Genomic DNA, 10,488 nt, shown 5'->3' with positions numbered 1-10,488 from the left:
AAGTCAGAAGAGAAGGTCGGATCTCCTGGAACTGGAGTTAGGTACAGTTGTTAGCCACCATGTAGGTCCTGGGAATTAATCCTGGGTCCTCTGCAAGAGCAGTCAGTGCTCTTAACCACTTAGCCATCTCTCCAGCCCCTTAATATATTGGTTTTTTTGTTTTGTTTTGTTTTTGGTCTTTTTGAGACAGGGTCTCCCTGTAGCCCCAGCTGACCTGGAACTCACAGAGATCCACCTGCCTCTCCCTCCCAAGTGCTGGGATTAAAGGGTGGATTGTTTAAAAAATTAATCAGTGAATGTAAATAAATGTAAATATGAATGAAATAAAGAATTTTGTAGTGAGGGCCTCTTTTAGTGGACAAACGATGTAGCTCAGTGTGTGCTTTGTATAGGAGAGCCCTGAGGTTTGATCTCTAGCATCATAAAGAAATAACAACAATAAAAATAAATGATTAATTAAACCCAAAAACATCAGCTTCAAAACCAGAATTCAGGAAAGGAAACCACCATAAAGAGAAGCATCAGAGACAACATGAGGGAGAGTCACAAACTCTCTCTCTCAGGCCCCAGGAAGTGGTGGCAGATTGGAACTTGACACAATACCAAGAATTCTGCCTGCTGCCGAACACTGGGGTACTAGGCACCAGTAGCACTCCTCGCCTGCCTAGCCACGCAGAGAAATTTAGGTTACGGGATCCTGCTAAAGATTCCCTTCTCAAAAAGGCAGCCCAGATCTAAGCATCAGGCAAGTGTAGCCCTGAGCAGTCTCTTCAAGTTCTCTACAGGCACGGGCTTGCCTGGGAATGTTAACCCTTTGATTGAGAGCTTTGATTCAGAGCCAGTCTTTGTATTTCAACTTAGATGTTACTCTGCTTATGGAAAGAATCACCAGCCTGTTTGCAAAAGGCTTCAGATGCTCATTTTAACTTTAAATTTTTTTATTTATTTATTTTTATTTTATGTGTATGCGTGTTTTGCCTGCATGGCTGTAAGTGTACCGCATGTCAGAAGAGGGCATCAGATCCCCTAGAACTGGAGGCACTAACAGTTGTTAGCCACCATGTGGGTGCTGGAAACTGAACCCTGGTCCTCTGCAAGAGCAGCAAGTGGTCTTCTCGCTGAAGAAGCCATCTCTCCAGCCCTTCAACTTTATTTTTTTTTTAAAGATTTATTTGTGTGTGCATGGATGCCAGTGGAAGCCAGAAGAAGACATCAGATCCTGGAGCTGGAGTTACAGGTGGTTGTGAGCGGCCTGATGTGGGTGCCGGGAATCAAACTTGGGTCCTCTAGAAGATCAGCAAGAACTCTTATTTGCTGAGCCATCTCTCCAGCCCCTCATTTCAACTTTTTTATCTTCTCTTTATTGCTGTTTGTCAACTAGTATTGTTACCATTGCCAATTTAGTTCTCTTTGACCTTGTAGTAGACAGAATGCACACACACACACACACACACACACACACACACACACACCCCAAAGACACCCATGCCCTAAGTTTCTGGAACCTTTAAATAAGTTTTTTACATGACTAAAGGGCTTTTGCAGTTATGGATAAGGTTATACACTTAACTAAAACAGAGTATCCTGAACTATCCAGGAAAGAACAATCTAGTCAGACCTTAATCTTCTAAGCAGAGCATTTTCCCAGACCAAAGGCTGAGGAAGTCTTTGTAAGGCAGAGAGTTTCCTAGCATGGGAAGCACTGGACTGTCCATTCTGGCTGTTGGATGGAGGGGTCTAGGTACAATGACCAGAGACATTGGGAGGTCCCCAGCTGATAGCAATCAAGAAAAAGGAGTCTCAGTTCTACCTGGGCAGGGAAGTGGGCTCTGCCAATAACCCAAATGGGCTTGGAAGTGTTGGTCCCAGATCTCAGCTGGCCACCATCCTCCTTACTTCCTGCTCTGAGATAGACCTTGAACAGAGAGACCTGCCAAGCCAACCAGGGCCTCTGGCATGCAGCAGTGAAATGCTGAGTGGGTGGGTACTGAGCAGAGCTGCGTGTATGGGAATTTTGGTATGGCATCAGACAGAAAACACTTAACACCCCCAGTAACTATAAGCTCTGCAGGGGCAGGAGGGGCATGGACTTGCTTGTTGCAATGTTACTGTCTTCTGGACATAGTATGGCAGGTGCCCTTTCTGAACTCTGAGCAGCTGTGAGTAGTAAGTACCCTCATGAGAGCTGTACAAGATTGGGCCCTTAAAGTTCTGTCATGGCGTTCCCCAATGCCCTGCCTCCCTTTGAAGATGTATGGTCAGTTAACAATCACTAACAGGAGGGGTTTCTCAGGCCCCACCCCCTGTGGATTTATTAGCAGTTAAAGGTTACTATAGAGCTCACAAGCCCCCCCCATGATAAGTAGTTAAGGCAGCTATGGGGGAGGAGCTCACAAGGCCCCACCCTTCCCTGAGGATTTATAAGTTGCTGGGAGATTTTCTTCAGTAGTATAGTCACATAGGCTTTACATGCCATGTAAGTAACCCCTCATCCATGCTCCTGTAAGTAACTCCTGTAAGTCTGGTTAGTTTACCAAGCTACACATTGGTGGACTCTTTTGTTCGTTTTACTTTTATGTGATGTATATGAGTGTTTTGCCTGCATGAATGAAAGTGCACTATCATGGATGTAAGTGCACCATGTGTGTGCAGTGCCGGTGGAGGCCAGAAGAGGGTTTTGGATCCCTTGGAACTGGAGTTACATATGGTTGTTAGCCACCATGTGGGTGCTGGGAACCAAACTTGGGTCCTCTGCAAGAGCATCCAGTGCTCTTAACTTCTGAGCCATCTCTCCAGCCCCTCTGAAATTGTATGGTTGCTTCTGTCTCTGGTGCCCTATCTGGGGCCAGTAGTCATTTGTTCCCTCTCTTCAGAAAAACTTCTCATAGCAGTTACTGTACCCTATGGACCTGGCACTTGACAACAGCCCAGTGTGCGAACCAATGGCAGCTGCCCTTTCACCAGGCCTTGCTTTGGGTTTATTTGTGGCAGAATCTAGCATTCTACCAGTAACTGATGTGGAAGCTTTCAAGTAAGGACTGCTCCACACGGAATGCTCAGTGCGGGTCAGGTGAGATTAGACCCAGGGGCTTCCGATCCAGGTTTTATGTTCTGATGGGTAAGTGACAGCTGTCCTAGAAAACAGCTGCTCTGGAGGTAAGCAGGCCGCCTGTAAGAGTGTGTGTGCAAGAGGGAAAGGCAGGGGTGCTGTGGGTGTCAGACAGAGCCTGTGGATGAGTGCATACCTCGGGACTGTGTGTGGATATGTGGATGAGTGTGAGTGGAGAAGTCATCCTTCTAGGGCCCATTCCCCAGCCCACATGGGAATTTACAGTTCTCTCCAACATCTGAGCCCTGGCATTTTAGAGGATTTCCGTGCAGAGTTCCTTAAAAGAATGAGCTCTGAAAATGGAATTCTATTTATGAAATTGTCATATTTGCCACTTTTCAGGAATATTATGACTATGAAATGAGTGAGGCCTGTTCAGGAAAAACAAAACAAAACAAAACAAAAACCATTACCTTAAATTTGGCTCTTGATAGCTTCTTTTTTTAAAAAAAAAAAAAGGAACGCTTCACAAATTTGTGTGTCATCCTTGCGCAGAGGCCATGCTAATCTTCTCTGTATTGTTCCAATTTTAGTATATGTGCTGCCTAAGCAAGCACTCTTGATAGCTTCTTAAACCTTGAAGACATTTTCCTACCTCCATGCTTTGTTTGAAGTCCAAGAATGGCCCAAAGGCAAATGCCTTTGGTTAAAAACAGGGACTGTGGGAGAGGCCCATTTCTAGTTATGAATCCTCCCCTGAGGACAGAGACAAAGGAAAATTCTAGGATCAGAAATTAGCATTTGACAATCTTGGATTAAACCTCAGAAAGGAGTACCTAATGGTTAATAACTCCATAAATAATTAATTATTGATTGAATACCTGTCCTGTGCCAGATAGTAGACTAGCTCCAGGCTATCCACCTCACTTCGGCAAAGGTAGAACTGAGAAGCAGCTTGCAAACCCCAAGCCAATGACTGCTCCTCCCCCAAATTCACTGTTCTTTCCTCGGCATCAGGTTTCATCCCTCCACACACAACTTTCCGGCAAGTCTCCATCCAGTTTTATACCCCAGCTCCCCACCCTTGGCTATCCCTCCTTCCGGTTAAACACTCACCGAGTATCTTCTACAGAATCCAGTTTGAAGTCATCCTTAGAAAGGGACTGGTTTTCTGCGATAGCATCTTCCTGGGTATTTCTGCCAAAGGACTGAAGGTTTAACAGTGAACTCAACTCAGTAGTCTTCTTCACAAAGCAGGCTAGGTGGACCAGCCTAGCCTCCTACCCATGCTTCTTGCATTGCAAGAATCACCTCATCAGAGCTGTGTCCTCTTTCCTCACCTCCTCTAGAATCTTCACTGGCTCCCAGCTGCCATCAGTTCAAAGTGCAGGCTCCTTCCACATCCAAAGCTTTCTCTCCTGTTTTTGCTTCCATGCTCCATCAACTAGCCGGCTCTTCCTCCACCAGTCCAATGCGCCTTCTACCCTTGTTGCCTATTTCTCTGCCACCTCTTTGCCCAAGCAAACTAACTCCTCTCATTCTTAGGGCCAGAAAACTGCCCTACTTCCCCTCCAAGAAGTAGTGTGCTTCCATTTTCAACCACCTCCCCTTCTTTACTCCCAGTAGCTATCTTACTAGGTTCACGAGTTTTCCCTGGATTATTATTGCCTGACAAACACACCGAGGTCAGGGACCCTGTGCTGTTATTTCCCTTGGCGCTCTCGTGCTACCTATCACAGTAGACGCCCGGGGTAGATGCTTCAGAAATACTGATGATTAAAAGAACCAAAGTGAAGGGCCATGAGCAAGGGACCTAGCACCCGTTGAAACTGAAAGGCCATTTCCATAGAAGCCTGCCTAGCCCCTGGCTCCCTCTGATGGTCCCCTGTGGTAATGACTTTTGCAATATGAGCATTCTCTGAATAGATGACTTGTACATAACCATGCAACCAAAAAGTTAATCTGATCTTAGCTTGTTTATAGTGTAGCTCATTGAACTCTGTGTTCCTCTTGTAATGCAGGCATATGGCCTTCATCCCTCATGACCCTTGCTTGCCAGTGACCCAGAATAATATATGAATATTTGTGTGTATATTTACTTATCAAGAGCTGCAAACAGTGCTTATCTCATTGAAAGCAATGAGAAAAATTGATAACATGTTTGTAGTTTTGTGTGGGGTGTGTGTGTCCATGCTATCCTAAATCAGCAGGGGTCAGAGGGACATAATCTTCTAATAAGACACTTCTGTTTTTACATCTCCATTTCATGCTGGATATACCATTTCAATAGAAGAGTGCTAGCCCATGTACAAGAACACAGTTCCGAGAGAATTCTGAAGTTCTAGATTCTCAGCAATTTGGGTCCATTTTTGGCTTAAGGTGATGCTAAGAGTAGGGCTATTTTTATTTAAGCATAGCTGTAATGTGCTGTTTCATAGTAAATACTACAATCTAGCTGGCACCCAACATATTCGATGTTTAATGAGTGCACTCTGGATACCACAAACAATTGTTAGTACATGGGCCTATACCTTTAGGCCTGATCCCACAACCTGAATCAGCCCATGCCTCCCTGCAGCTCTGTCTGTAGGATAGAGAATTAAGAAGCAGTCTGCGCAGTAACTTAACAGCCAATTTGTGGTATCCCTGGCTTGGCCAATGCTCCTTGTCACAGATGCTGTGCTGAACTAAATCTTGTGACGTGAAACTTAATACCACCCCTAAAAGGTTATAAAAAGTAAGAGCTGGGGCTGGAGATATGGCTCAGTGGTCAAGAACACTGACTGTCCTTGCAAAAGACCTGGGTTTGAATCCCAGCACCCACATGGCAGCTAACAACTGTCCATAATTCCAGTTCCAGGGGATCTGACAGCCTCTTCTGTCCTCCAACGGTATTGCATGACACGGGTACACTTACCTACATGCAGGCAATACACGCACACATGTATACTAAAAATAATAAATAAACTTTTTTTTTTTAAAAAAAAAAAAGAGCTTTCATTGGTTCTGGTCATTGGTCTAAGACTCCACAGGGGGATTTGGTCATAGATGAAAGCTGCTCTCTGAAGAGGCTCCTTGGGCCTCCACACTCCTCTACCATTCACTATCTTCTCCCCACCCCCTCACTCTCTCTCTCATTGAAGTGCCTTTCTGGCTTTACAGGGAAGTCTCTCCTCTCCTTTAAGGCCCCTCATGTTCAGATCTCCATCTATTGTATTATTATGTCTAATGCTTTCCCTCTCACGTTAAGACCTGTTATGGCCTTGAGGCCCTCTCATTGTAATAAACCTAATTGGAGAGAACTGTGTCCACTTCCTTTGCTGACTGCAGCTTTATCATCTTAAATACTAACATGCCAGTCTCTGTCCCCAGCCTGTAGCCTCATGCACGACATGGACTTTGAACTATTTGTTGAAAGGATGATTTAAGGGAAGGAGAAGAGATTATCTGTGCTGGTTGCTCAGAAGTGCTGGCAAGAACTCCAAGAAGGTCATTTCCATTTCTCTAGTGTAGACCAGGGACTCAGGTCTGAGAGCCAGTGGCTCTAGGGAAAACACAGCTCTGGCCACAAGCAAGTCAGAACAGTGTTCCTTTCCTGAGTTCCAAGACCATGCCAGGCCCTGTTCTGACACTTTCCTTGCAGACCTTAATGACTCTTCCACAGGTAGGAAGTAGCATGGCAGGACCCACTACACAGATGAGGGGACTGAGGTTTGGCTTCTGGACCCTTCCCAGCCTTCTGATAGAGTGTGCCTCCCATCCCACAGGAGCAGTAATCTCTCCTGCAGATTGAAGTCCAGAGGAGCTTTTGAAAAACCATCAGAACTACCCAGCTTTCAAAAGAATGAAATCCAGTACCTGAGGAACAAGCTAGAAATCAACAGCAGTCCTATCTGGTGGATGGAGACATATGCAAATCAGAGGCAAATGGACATGTGGGTCCAGTCAGGCTGTCAGAGATGAGAAAGTGTGCCAGAGCCAGAAGCAGTTTGAAGAAGAAACTGTGCAGCTTAGAAACTCTGGCTGGGGTAAATCAGAACCCACTTGGGTCCCAGCCCTTCATCCTCTCACTTGTCCCTCCACCACATGGCAGTGACAAACTATTCCTGTACCAGACTGAGGCTCAGAGAGACAAGTCAGCCTGCTCAGGATGGAGAAGCTAAGAAGTGACAGGATCACCCTCCTCAGGAAGTCCCCCCACCTCAGGGGCTGCCAAGGCCACCCCTCTAAGTAGGCCTCCTTTATGAAGAAGCAACAGCTGGAAAGCAGCTGCCAGCTGAACATGGCCATGAGTTTCCAGCCCTATGCAGCTCTAGCAGGGTGTTCCCCAGAGGGAAGGGAAACAGTCACACAAGGTGATCCTGCAGCAGCAACCCCAGAGTAGCACAGAGGGGGCTGCCTGTGTGCAGGGCCATGAAGTCCTCCGAATGATTAAATAGACACTAAGTGACAATGACTATCCATGGAGAGATGGCTCAGCAGTTAAGAGCACTGGCTGTCCCTGTAGAGACCTGGGATCAGTGCCCAGCACCCACATGGCAGCTGACAACCATCTGTAATGTCCTCTTCTGGCCTCTGTGGGCACTGCACTCCTGTGACCTGTCCTCATACATGTAGGCAAAACACTCATACAGATAAAATAAAAAAACATCAAAACAATTTTAAATGACCAAGACTTGATCAACACCTACTAGCTTCCTAGATTTTTGCCTCCACTTGCAACTGAAAACCAACTGGAAAGAGCCCAGTCGACTCCTCTAAGCAACTACATATGATGCTCTGGGTCTATGAGTCAGTTAACCCACCTCCATCTTTCCCCTGATTAGAAGCAGGGCATGCTTGAGCCACCCTTAGCTTTCCCACTCCTTTGCCTGTCCATAACCCTTTGCCCAAGCTAGTGACCATGGCCGATCTCTGCCTATAGGAGTGAGCTGGGAGTAAGTAGTCTGGGCTCCTTATCTTCTGAGTGGTCTTCTCTCATTCCCACACCTCCTAGTGGCCAAATTGCAGTTGTTCTGTGAAATAGGATAATAATTCTGAGCATACATAAGTCTTTTAGGAGGAAAATGCCTTGGATTTTGGGAGGGCCACCTGATAGTCCCCACTCCCTGGGATCCCTGGAATCTCAGTTCAGATACCCCTAACCCACTTCCTCTAGTTCTGAGCACACCTGGGGTCTGGTTCTTCCCTTTTTTTTTTTCAGGAACCATCCTGGCATCCAGGCAGGAAATGTACTCACTTATTCCAGATGGGCTTCCCCAGAGTTCCCCCCAGAAACCAGATATGGTCTGGGCTTTCCTCCCTCCTGACTGCCCAAGAAAGCAAGCTTATGAGCCTTTTTAGGAACACTGCATGATTTGACTTAGCTGTATGGTGAGACTCAAGAGAACTCAGAGCAGTTACCTACACAGGAACAAGAGACTGAACGCTATGGAAGCTTCCCAGCTAGGAAAGGTAGTTTGTGCACAGGGCGCTGCCCTCCTCTGTCACTTTTTTTCCTCTTTGGTTTCGGGGATCATGAGCCCCGCCATGCCTCTCTGAGTCTTTTATTCAGGAAGGCAGCTGGGTCTGGAAGACTCCATTCTCCTTCCCTGGAATGACTTCCACCCAAAACTGTCTAGCCTGTTCACTGCCAGACAAGAGCAACGGGGACCCCAAATCTCAGTGTTTGGCTTCCTGTGTAGCCTAGAGCCATCACAGTCTCAACATGTTTTTATACATTGACTCTCAATCCTCAGAGCAACCACCCTCTAACATGTATACCATTATTAGCCCATCTATTGAACAAATGGGGAAACTGAGTCATGGAGAAGTCAACTTATGTGTCTATCCTAGGCTGTTTCTTCATTGCTGTGACAATACTCTGACCACTACCAACTTGGGGAGGAAAGGGTTTATTCAGCTTACATCTCCCAGGTCACAGTTCATCAGGGAGCCCAAAGTAGGAACTTAGGGCAGGAACCTGGAAGCAGGAGCTGGAGCACAGGCCATGGAGGAACGCTGCTTACTGGCTTGCTCCCCTGGCCCCTGCTCAGCCTGCTTTCTTATACAACACAGGCCTACCTGCCCAGGAGTGGCACAACCCACAGTGGGCTGGGCCCTCCCACATCACTCAACAATCAAGAAAATGCCCCACAGACATGGCCATAGGCCAGTCCAATGGAGGCAATTCCCCAATTGAGGCTCCCTCAACCCAGGTGTGTCAAGTTGACACTAAAGCTATCCAGCACAGTGTCCAAGCAGAACAGGGATTAAAATCCAGGCCTAGAGAAATGGCTCAGTGTATAAGGACACTGGCTACTTTTGTAGAGGACTTGGGTTCGATTTCCAGTACCCACATGGTGGCTAACGACTATCTATAACTCCAGTTCCAGGTATCTAACACCCTCTTCTGACTTCTGCAGACATCGAACACACATGGTGCACTTACATCCATGTAGGCAAAGCATAAAGTAAAAATAAATTTCTTAAAATTAAAAAAAAATCCAGGCCCATGGTAGAGTACTTCCTTTCCTAGCATGCTCAAAGACCCTGGGACTGACCCTCAGTACTAAGGAAAAAAAAATCAAACCAAATTGAAACACAAAGCATGCAGAAACGCGCGCGCGCGCACACACACACACACACACACACACACACACAGAGAGACAGAGACAGAGAGAACTCCAAACCCCAGGTCTAGCTCTTTTCCTCCTCTCTGTACCTCCCTGTAGTGTTTCCAATAATACCCATACTGAGAGAATCTTTGTGGTGTTTCATAGTTAAGAAATACATTTATATGTGCATTGGTGGTATAGTGGTGAGCATAGCTACCTTCCAAGAAATACATTTATATTTCTGATAAATGCTTAGTTCTCACTCATCTATTCTTTGTCCATTTTTGGTCTCACACTTATTGAACACCAATAAAGATGCTGGGAGGCAGAGGTGGAGAAGGTCTGCTCTACCCTTAGGCTGAGCACTTTCCTAGGAGTAAGGAGGCTGCACTGCCATACCCATCAGTTACTGTAGGCCTTCCAGACAGTGAGACACATCTTCCTTCAGCAAAGAGATGTGTCCCTTGACTATGCATGTGGACACTGGAGGGACTTGTTAACATCCAGGTTTCTGGGCTTTGGCCCAGACTCTCCAGTCAGGCCCTCGGGATAAGCCTACGTCTAATAAGAGCACCAAGGTGAATCTTATCAGTAAGGCTTCAGTGAGTCAGGTCCTCTGAAGTCCCCTCCAGAGAAAGTCAAAGTCTTGTGACTGTGCTTGCATTTTAAGCTAGGAGAGCTTCCCCTGGCTTAGACCCAGGGCCTTCATGCCCACTGGTCCAACAAGTGTCTCCATGACCATGGCTGTGCTGGGTGGTGAGGAGTCTGTCTGCTGCAGGAAGATCAGGCTGGGACTGCAGACAGAACAAGCTTTGTGCTCTCCTCCCACCTCTATTAGGATCC

At 46.5% G+C, this 10,488-nt stretch overlaps 1 non-coding gene across 1 annotated transcript; it reads right to left on the bottom strand.

Moving 5' to 3' along the window:
* Positions 1 to 3,559: 3,559 nt before the first annotated feature.
* Positions 3,560 to 3,666, bottom strand: LOC115067126. The gene has a single exon (XR_003846560.1). It is a non-coding gene; the product is annotated as a U6 spliceosomal RNA (small nuclear RNA).
* Between the last annotated feature and the right edge of the window lie 6,822 nt (positions 3,667 to 10,488).

This window comes from Nannospalax galili, unplaced genomic scaffold (genome assembly GCF_000622305.1).
Source record: "Nannospalax galili isolate Female #2095 unplaced genomic scaffold, S.galili_v1.0 scaffold83, whole genome shotgun sequence".
Lineage (NCBI taxonomy): Eukaryota > Metazoa > Chordata > Mammalia > Rodentia > Spalacidae > Nannospalax > Nannospalax galili.
Note: the sequence above shows the minus strand (reverse complement) of the source record. Positions and strands in the feature narration are given on the sequence as shown.